The following is a 10,927-nucleotide window of genomic DNA, read 5'->3' as shown; positions in this document are numbered from 1 at the left end:
AGTTTAATGTCTTTTATTTTAATTATTTCTTTCACCTTTGGCCTTTTAATCCTATTTTGGTTGTTTTAATTTATTCCTATTGTGGTTGTTCTTTTTTATTTTTTGTTTTATTTTATTTATTTATTTTTAGTCTTGTATTTCCTATTTAGTGCTTTCTTTCTATGACTTCTTTTTGTTTGTTTGTGTCTTGTCATTCTTGTATTGCTCTCTCTCTCTCTCTCTCTCTCTCTCTCTCTCTAGTTGGTTTAATCTGCAACTTTTTCTATTTTCTCCTTATGCTCTCTTATCATCCCGATGATAGATCATGGAGTGTGATCCGAAACGTTTTGTTTTTTTTTATGCCAAAAAACTCACACAATCAAATCCAGAAGCACATTAAAAAAAAATCCAAATTCTTCATTAGATTTTAAACCCATACATGTGCACAATAGGAAATGTGAATAATGATTTAAGTAGAAAACCATATAATACTATGCAAATTTTGATGAGGATCTCTAAATAAAAAAAATTAGTTGAGAAGAGAGAAATGTTGGGGTTTCTCAAGAACTTTCCATAGATGTTCAAGTCTCTATTTTGGTATTTTGATCTCCACTCGAATGTTAAACTATCACTTTACTTGTGGTTTAATAATATTAGCTAGAACCTATTTTACAATTCACCCCAATCAAGTTGTGGCATGTATGGTGTAAGTCAGGCTAATTGAGTGTTCTTCACTAAAGTAAACATTTAGTTGAATGTAGCTATGTGCAAGGATTTTGGCCAAGAAATGCTACTACCTAGATTTCTTAGTAGTATTAGTAGTGATTGTGAAAAGGAATAAAGAGGCTATATAAAGAGGGAACTGTAGACGATAAGAGTGTGGAATAGTGTGGAAACATGTGCACAATAATATGGACTAAATATATATGAGAGAATAAGAAAGTGTGAAATATATATATGATATATGTATCTATGGATGAAGAATGATGGATGAATTATAAGACATGATCATGTTAGAAGTACAGTTGCCATTGCACCAAAAGATCGACCTGTTAATGCCTGATACAACCACTAGACTTATAGAATCCATAGGAGGTGGTTAAGCCATGTCACAAACTCAAGCGCTATGCTACACAACACAAGGAGACCAAGAATGAGCATCTTGCAACAACCCCCCTCCCCAACACAAATGAGGGGTTTTGAACCTATGACTGAGGCTCTAATACAACTTGTTAGAAGAATGATTGTCATTGCACCAAAAGATTGCCCTATTAAAGCCTGATATAACCAGTAAACTTATAGAGTCCATAGGAGGTGATTAAGCCATGTGAAAAACCCAAGCATTGTGCTACACAACACAAGAAAACCAATGGTGCACACCTTGAACTAGATCAAGAGGTTTTTTCTAATGTACTCCATTAAATTGCTCCTTCGTCATTAGTAGTCATAGTGTCACGATATGTTATTTCATTAAAGTTAGTGATAGATGATATCAATATAAGTGGTTTAGATGAATTTGCATTCTATCATGCATCCTCTAAGGTTGGCAATAAGGTAACATGTAAATACACCAAGTAGCATGTATCACTAATCAGCCCAAAACATATCTTCCAAATGATAAATCCCAATGCGAATCCTCACATGCAAGGGTAGGACCCAAGAAAATGTAATATATTCTTCAAGGCAAGTGGAGACACCCAAGGATTCATTGCAAGCTAAAGAGAAACTCTTATCAACCGGACCAAAGTAGTTACCTTGAAATACACATTCCAATCACAATGCATCATCAACTAGAACATCTAACATCATGTGGAGCATATTAGGATGCTCCTTGAACATCCAAAGACGTTCTCATATCCTTCAAGTTCATGTTTTCATGTCAAGGTCATACTGACACAACATAACTAACACTAAACACTTCATTCTAGAGAGCTAGTCAGAAACAAAACACCATTATCACTAGTTGTAAATAGCACCAACTTCTGAAAATCAGACTAAGGCATAATACAAACATTATAAACATTTCCTCCAAGCCATAGCAGTTGAAACATCAATTTGAAGAAATGTGGAACATTTTCTAGACCAATTATGATAGATAACCAAACCTTCAACCAACTATAATCACCAACCATATCGACTACAGCACCAAGGACCTTAAAAATAGGAGTGCAACATACATTGAGCATAAAAATTATATCCAATTCTACAAGACCATATCATCAAATGTGGATGAATGGGGAGCATTCTTTCAGACACACATCAATACATACTTTAGCACCAACTTGCTTTATCAAACTTTCAAGGACCAAACTATCCCAAAAATATTACCTTTTCATTTGTACAATTTCATTATTTTTTCATGTATCTAACCCTCATCTTAATATCTCAAATTATCTAAACCTTAACATGCTATCATTTTCATTAGCCATTTTGTCACCATCATCAACTGTATCAACATAGCATACATATTGTAGACATCAAACACCAAGAAGATGGACATCCATACACCGTCTACAACTAATAACCATCAATCTAGTCATGCAAACGACCGACAATCAACTACCAACAATCTCCTCACTAATCAATATACAACTTCTTCATCACTTCCTCAACAACTATAGTAATTCTCTATCCAACCAATTACCATATCATCAATGACAAGAACAATCATATATTTTCAAACATCAGGTTGACATCAATGACAACACATATTGCTAACAGTTTTATTTTTTGATCTACTTCATATATACTATAAATTTTATCCCAGACGGCTTTAACATACTTGTAGCTCATCACCTTCAAGATTTCTAAATCAACAAAACCACTTATGATTGCATTCATTTTCTTTCCATTGTTCTCATGCATTCTAATCTCATCTAGAGTAGTTGGAGGAGTAGAAGGAATAGTATAACCATCTACAATAGTGTTATAGATACCAAACCCCATAGTAATCCAATATGATTCTATCCTTAATCTCTGGAAGAATTAGTTTGTGTCATCAAACTTGGGTGTCTTGTAAGATTCTTCTTGTGCCATCCTGAACCTTTCTCAAGCAGATAAGCTTCTTCAAGAGGAACTTGGCTCTTATACCTATTGTTAAACATGCCCTAGCAAGATTGAGAGGGGGAGGGTGAATTAGTCTTTGATCAAACACTTGAAATTTATTCCACAATTCAATACCAACTTAATTTAAATCTTATTAGTAGAAATGAAAGATAAAACAATGAACACCATGCACAAGAGAACAATAGATTCACATGTGGAAAACCCAAATAGGGAACAACCATGGTGAGAGTCAACTCACAATATATGAGTGAGATTACAATATTGTTTTAGGCTTATTGCCAAGGAAGATCACTTTTTCTTGAAGGACTTGCAGGATGAGGTGCACTACCCTAGGGAAAGATATAGGGACTCATAAGATGAGATGCATTACCTTAGGAAAAGATAAAAAACTTGCTAGGGAGACTCACTATGTTTGAGAAAGGTACATGAACATATTAATCAATGTGAATAGGCCTTCAACAAAACTACCTATATAAATGAAGTATTCATCGATGAGGAGGGACCTCAAGAGATCAATTTGGACCAGTCAAGAAGAGTAAATACAACGGAAACACATAGATATGATGGAGGAAATGCGGAACATATAGTTTTATTGCATGAAATTTTATTACATCCAACCAATAAAGAACGGGTTACAACATACTGGTACATAGGCCTGGTAGAATAGGTCACAACCGGGACCTTGACTCAAAAGATCTATCTTCTAGGCACAATCTATCTATCTAATACTCTGATTGATTTTAATTGATTGCATTCTAAATCATGATTACAAATATCTATATCGATCCAAAGGATCTAGTCAGCCCAAAAGGGATCAAAACCCATAGAACAAGACCTACTGTACAAAATGAACAAGGTCAGCCTCCGCCAAGAGATTCCTCTAGAAAAATCCGAAGGATGAAACATAGATGGCGGGAAAAGGTCAGTCACATGCCAAGGAACATTGAAATCAATGCCCAAGGCTCCGCAAGCTTCGGAATGGGTTCTAGTAGATCACAAAAATAGGTCTCAGGAAACTAGTAACAAAGGAAAAACTGGTAACAAGAAACTGTCATGGAAACTGGTAGTGATATCTTGTCGGTAAGTTATCCAAATGAGATGTGGTCTAAAAGAAAGAGAGATGATCAAGTCTTCAAGTAGAATCCAGCTCCATAGGATCTGGTGAGCCAAAACTGGGACACGCAGAAAGGAAAGCTGAAACTACAAACAGAAAGAAAAACACAAAGGAAAATGTTTTTTTTGGTTGATGCAAGATTGTTGTGAACCGGGGATGCTCCTACATCAATAAATCTCCAAGTATGAAGTTGTCCTTGAATCTCTATCTCAAGTGACCAACTTTAGAATAATCACAACACACTACCACAACTTTGCATCACTAACTCTACAATTATATGATTGTGTAAGCACACTACATATATTAATCCACACACTCATTGACACCATTAACACTGATTTAATCTTCTATTTATATCATTTTCTCCATTCCAAATAATAATTAGGTTAGCTAGAATAAGGGACAAACATAGTTCCTATCAAGCCAACTAGCAAAACCTAAATATGGTTAAATCAATCTAATCTAGAAGATAGAGAGGATTTAAAGGTATCATATCACTTATTTTTAATTTGTCTCAACTCATTCACACACTATCACATATCCTCCAAAGTTAGCAATAGGGTAATGTGTAGATAAGCCATATATCACATTACTGATGGACTTGAAAAGCACTGAGAGGGGGGGTGAATTAGTGACACCAAAAATAAAACTACTTCAAACACTAACCGATAGATGAACTTAACAAAGCTTTTAAACAAAATGCATGTAATAAAAAATGATATAACAACATCCACAAAAATTAAAGCATCCACCATAACACAAGTTTTTGTACGTGGAAAACCCAAATAGGTAAAAACCATGGTGAGATGGAACTCACAAGTTAACTATCTACAATAATAGATAACTGACTAGTTAAGGTCTACAAAGTGCTCTGCTAGGAGAAAATCTTATTAGAGATCCCAAAGCTTGATTAGAATCTTATACCCTATTAAAGGTAGTACCCTATTAGGAGTAACCTCGATGGAGGATTTCTGAATCCAAACTAATGGATCACCCTATTAAAGGATTTATACATTAAAGCTTGTTAGAGCTTACCCAGTTAGGGGATTTGATTCTGTTGTAATGGCTAGAAAACAACAAGAATGGTTTGATCTGTTCTGAGTAGCACAATACTTGGTTAATCAGATCCTTCTAAACATATTCAACATTGCTCTTATGCATACTCTGCAACTTAACTCTTTTTCCTTTTGCACATAACATAACACTTTTCACTCTCTCAAATAATTCATTGCGATGTCAATATATAGACCTTATGATTTCATGTCGACCTTAAGAAATCATAACACAATTTCCTAGGTGCAGTGTATCCAGACAAGTGATCATAACTCATCACAAAAATTACCGCCAAGAAGTCGGTGCAAGTAACTCATCATGAAATGTGGTAAGTCATCACAAAATTACTGAATACTGGTTGGAACAATCAAATACCACTTTGAATAAAACATATGAACCGTTGTCCTTGAATCTCCACTTGATCTTCATCTTGATGTTGACTTAGTATAATTACAAACTATCTCTTATGCACATACCAGTTGACACAAAGTATCAGTTAGAGATAAACCTCTTAGTATAACCTTTAACATACCGGTTGACAGAGTAAACAATTGAAGTTACACCGGTAGTCAATATAAACATGTGTGTGAGAGAGTGTTTCATCAATGACAACAAATGATGAATACATTACAATCATCATCAGGCCAACAATCTCCCCCTTTGGCATTGATGGCAACACTTAGAAAATTTTACAGTAATACCGCTAAGTGTGCATACACAACAAATTTACACATTTACTCATGCTCCCCCTTAATGCATACATTATACAAAATTTTCAAAAACACACATATATATTTTTACTCCCCCTTTGACAACAATGTCAAATTGAAAAAGTAATATATCTATATAGAGAGATATACATATATATAATTTGTATCAAAGTGTTCAGCATATACAACAATAACTTAAAAGTTCATGCATTAGATAATCTCATAAAAAATATTATTGTAGCTCTTCTTCATCTGCGACAAAGCATTTTCCCATGATTCCAATATGTTCTTAGTATACTCAAATGTAGACATCAGCTACGAATGAAATTCTTCCATTGAGTCCAGTGTGCAGGTTTTAAGGGTTGCAAGAATAGCTTTTGCATTGGAGTGGGATCTCTGAAGTATGTCTACCTGTGATGTGAGTGGACTTTTCAGTTCTTTAAGAGATCGGAGTCTCTTTTCCTTCTCATTATCATAGATGTCCAGTGTGTTATGCAAATTATCTACAGATTTGCTAAAGACAAGTATAGAGTCCTGGAGTGGGACATATGCCTTGCATATCCTTTCTAGTTCTTGCTCTATTTCAATTTGACTTTTTAAAATGTCAAAATAAAATAAAGTAATATTGGAGGTATAAGAAAGATACTTTCCTTCTGTTTCAATAGCTTTACTCAACAGACTTTTATTGTGTGATAGAGCCATTTTAACACTATCAATATCCTTTGCCAATTTTTCTCCATATTTCCTCTTGTGACTCTTTTCAGCATACAGTTGAGCAAAATATTCTAGTGACTTGATTTGATCAGATGCATCTGCAACTAACTAACCAAGTTTGCTAATAGGTGTAGATAGATGTGTTGTAGATGTTTCTGGTAGCAGACTAGATAAAATATCTACTACGGTTTGAATTGTTTCAACTTCAACCCTTGGCTCTTTTAGTCTCTTCTTATACACTCTTAATTGCATGACACTTGTAATCTTAATCATTTCTGATGCGCTCAAATTGTTCATATCAATAGGTCCTGAAATACTTAGGGAGCCATCATCATCTTCATCAAGTTGTTTCTACTTTGCTGGTTCAGAGGATACAACCTTAATGATTGTTGTATTCTTCTCTGTTTCCTTTTCAAAGGACTATGTGACAAAAATTTCAGTAGGCTCCTTCTGAATAACTTGAATGACCGGTAGAGATTGGGGTTTCTCCAATTGTTATTTTTCCAGTGGATTGTCCACTTTTAGTTGAGTTGTCGGTTGCTCAACTAAGGTAACCTGTACATCAGTATTTGCAAGAGGCTCTATATCTGGTGCAGTGTTATCTCTAGATCAGTCGACTGTGTTCTAAACATCATCAAAAACATGAATAATGGAGTCATCCTTTTTCTTGAGAGGATAGACCTCATCAGGTTGAATAATCTCTTCTTCATCTATTTTTGGTCGCTTAACATCATCAGCAATATTAGCCTCATTCATATTGAATTGGATGAGTTCTTCCATGTTTCTAATTTCACAGGATATTTGATGGGTCTTAGTTTGAACAATTGTCTTCTTTCCATTAAGTAACTTCAGTCTTCTTGCTTTAATGTAAACTGAGATTTGTATCAAGCAACTAAGGCACTAATATCATCTTTAGAAAATTCAAAGAAATATTGTACAAATGTCTCATCAATTATTATTTTTTTCTAATTTAATAGCTTCCTCCCATTTATTCAAAAGAATAGTGTACAAATAATTTGAGATATCCTTTTCTAGTTTATGTGGATATCTACTATAATGACACATATGAGTGATTACCTATTGAATCACTTGCTCTTTCTCATTTTCAGTGAAGGAATCAAAGTGCTCTTTTATATTGATAAACCTATTCCTCCTTAGTGTCTTCATTGTTCTTTCAAAATGGGTTTCTAGCTTGAAAGATGCTATATCAATAGGCACAGTTGCCTTTGGCACTTCCTTAACCTTCTTGGATATCCTGTCGGCATTTTTTGCCTTCTTTGGTTCTTCATCAAAATCCATTCCCTCGAACTCTAGTTGCAAAATTAATTTTTTGCCTCTCTTCTTTGTCTCCTTCTTAATATATACTTTAGGTTCTAGTTCCTTTTTGGTTAGGACACTCCGGGTAACCCTAGTACTCTTTATTGCTGGAGATGCTTCATTAGATTTTTTATTCTTTCCTCTTGTACTTTTAACAGGTACAGTACTGGTTTGTGCAGGTGCATTTTGGACTTCCATAATGTCCAATTTTGCCTTCTTTTTTTCTTTAGGTGATGCTAATAGGGTATTAGCATAACCAACCAGTAGATCATAGTTTACCTCATAACTCATGTCTTCCATTTCGTCCTCTCTTGGCTCAATTGCTTGCATCAGGCAAAAATCAGTGGTAACTGTAGACACCTAAAATTTTCATGTCTAATTAAATAAATATTTTATTTATTTAATTACTTTAGCCTAATTCTTCTATTAATTAAATAAATCTTTATTTATTTAATTAATTCATTTATCCTCTTCTAGCCTTAATTCTCATTTAAATAAATACATTTATTTATTTAAATTGTCATTTTTCCTACCCACTTCTTCTATTAATTAAATAAATCTTTATTTATTTAATTAATTCATTAGCCTTTTCTACCTATGACACATGTCATTCATCTCTTAATTTATACACTACCTACCCTCTTATTATTTTCTTATTTCCTCTACCTACCCTCTAATCATAGTCGACCTCTTTTACACCTCTCAATCTTATCCGTCCATTTCTTATAGTGTCTTCTATATAAGGAGATGCTTCCTTCATTATCAACCCTAACTACTTGATTAATTGACTACACTACGCCTTTGAACTTTCATATGTGATCCTACTTGCAACCATATTTCCATTCTTTGTTGAGCTCTTGTGCACATTCAAAATCTGAGAGCAAATATATCAAGCAAGATCAATGGAGATAGGAAGAATGGAGATCCAAACCCTATTGGACATGTGATGGTATAATCTTTGTGATTTTATTTGATTTGCATTGTCCTAGGTAATCTTCATATGTTATGGTGGATCTTTGTTGTTGTTAGGCTAGAGTTTGGTGGTTGAATTCATTTAGTCTTTCAATATTGTCATTGTAGTTATCCATTTTCACCGTATACATTTTGGCATGCTCGGTGGGACCCTTGTCCCTTTTTGCATTTTACATCCATGTTGCAAATTTTGTGTTTTGAAGTTGCAGATCTGACATTTCCAACAACATTTTGATATTTTCGCGTCTGCGTACTTTCGGATCGCATTTTTGGTTTTCTGTCATGTCTATGACATCTGGAATCATGTTTTCATCCTCGACAGTTTTTATTTTTTTGCAAATTCTGGGAATGACGTCTGTGGGGTTTTCAGGCACGTCTGCATCTAGAGGTCGCGTCTGTGTCCTAGAGCCACGTAGGTGTCTCATTTAAATGCATCTGTGACTAGAAGCCATGTTTGTGTTTCTGATAACCGCGTTTGTGTGCAGGTGTTTCATTTTGGGTTTCATTGATTCAGTTTTTTGTCATTCGGATTTCAAATCTGGTTTATTTTGAGCTAACATTTGCAGATCTAGCTAACAAAATTGGTGCAGCTTGTTTTGAAAGAAAAATCATTTTGTTGAAGACCCCTATTTTCACAAAGTCTTTTGGATTTAAAATTTACCTAACTTGTGTGCTTGCAGGAAGGGATGATCATTTGAAACAATCCAAACTACTAACAGATCTTTGTTGTAGGACCTTGGCAAGGGTTTTTGATATCTATTGTGTGCTTTGTTTTCATAGACTAGTAAATACTTCCATTGGTGCACTAAAATTGAACCATTATCTTTTGTGTCTTGAGCAATAGGCTCTTTTTGTTTCATCTTTAGAGGTTCTGTCTCCCCGTGTGGTCATTAAGACTACTAGTGAGGAGAGAACAACCCAAGTGGTAGCAAAAGAAAAGCCATCTTCTTCCAAACCACTCTAAATAACTATATTCATGGTGAAAACTATGAATAACGTGTGTTGATTAGTTCATACCGACACTATGTCTCCCCATAAACCCGTTTGATCAAATTTATTTGATCATTTGTAGGGCGTAACCCCTACCAGCTAGGAGCCTTTTGCATTTACAGAGCTAAAAGTGCCACATGTATGGCCACATGAGCGGATGCCCTTACTAGCACCTCTTTGTTTTAGAATCCAAAATCCTTCTAGTTGTTGGGGTAGGAGGAGGGACCTCTGGTAGCAGCCCACACACATACGGTTCTTAGTAGAATACAAAGTTTGCCACGAGGAGTTTTCATGGGGACTAATGCTTGGCTGCCCCAAGAAGTGAGTACCGAGGGTGGAGTCAGTGGGGTCAAGCATCTAAGTATCTACTCTGAATAGCGTAGCCTCAAGGGAAATGCCATGTGGGATCAACAACTATTGTCATGGCCAGCCATAAGAATTGTGCTTAACTTATTTTAAACATTCAAACATTGAAGACCAAACATCAAAACATTGTGTCTCTTGTGTCTTCAAGTGTATGCAAAACAATTTTACATCAAACAACACACTTTTCTTTGGAGTCATTTTGAGTCTAAACACTTGTAAACATTTTAACATTGAGTCTTCATCAACACTGTGTCCTCTTGTCACAAAAAATAGTCAAACGTTCAGATTTGGTCACAACAAGCAACTTTACAGATTGGAAAAATTGCACTCAGTTTGCAGAAACGTGACTGTCTGATAGAATAGCGTATGTGTTGTCAGAACGCATCTGTGAAGGGTAGAAACGCTTCTGTGTCTTTTTAGCAACTTTGCATTTACAACATCTCAGAATCATGTTTGTGTCTGACAGAATAGCATCTGTGTCATTTAAGTGCATCTGTGAAGTATATAGGCACGTCTGTGTTCAGGATTGAAAATTTTCAAAAATCCAGCAAACAAAAACAGTCAGTTTCAGAATTATTGAGATTCCTAGGTTATCTCTCTGGGTTTTTCATCTAGCATTCAACTTGTCTTTGGGTCTCACAAAGTC

This window comes from Cryptomeria japonica, chromosome 6 (assembly GCF_030272615.1).
Source record: "Cryptomeria japonica chromosome 6, Sugi_1.0, whole genome shotgun sequence".
In the NCBI taxonomy this organism is placed as follows: Eukaryota; Viridiplantae; Streptophyta; class Pinopsida; order Cupressales; family Cupressaceae; genus Cryptomeria; species Cryptomeria japonica.
Note: the sequence above shows the minus strand (reverse complement) of the source record.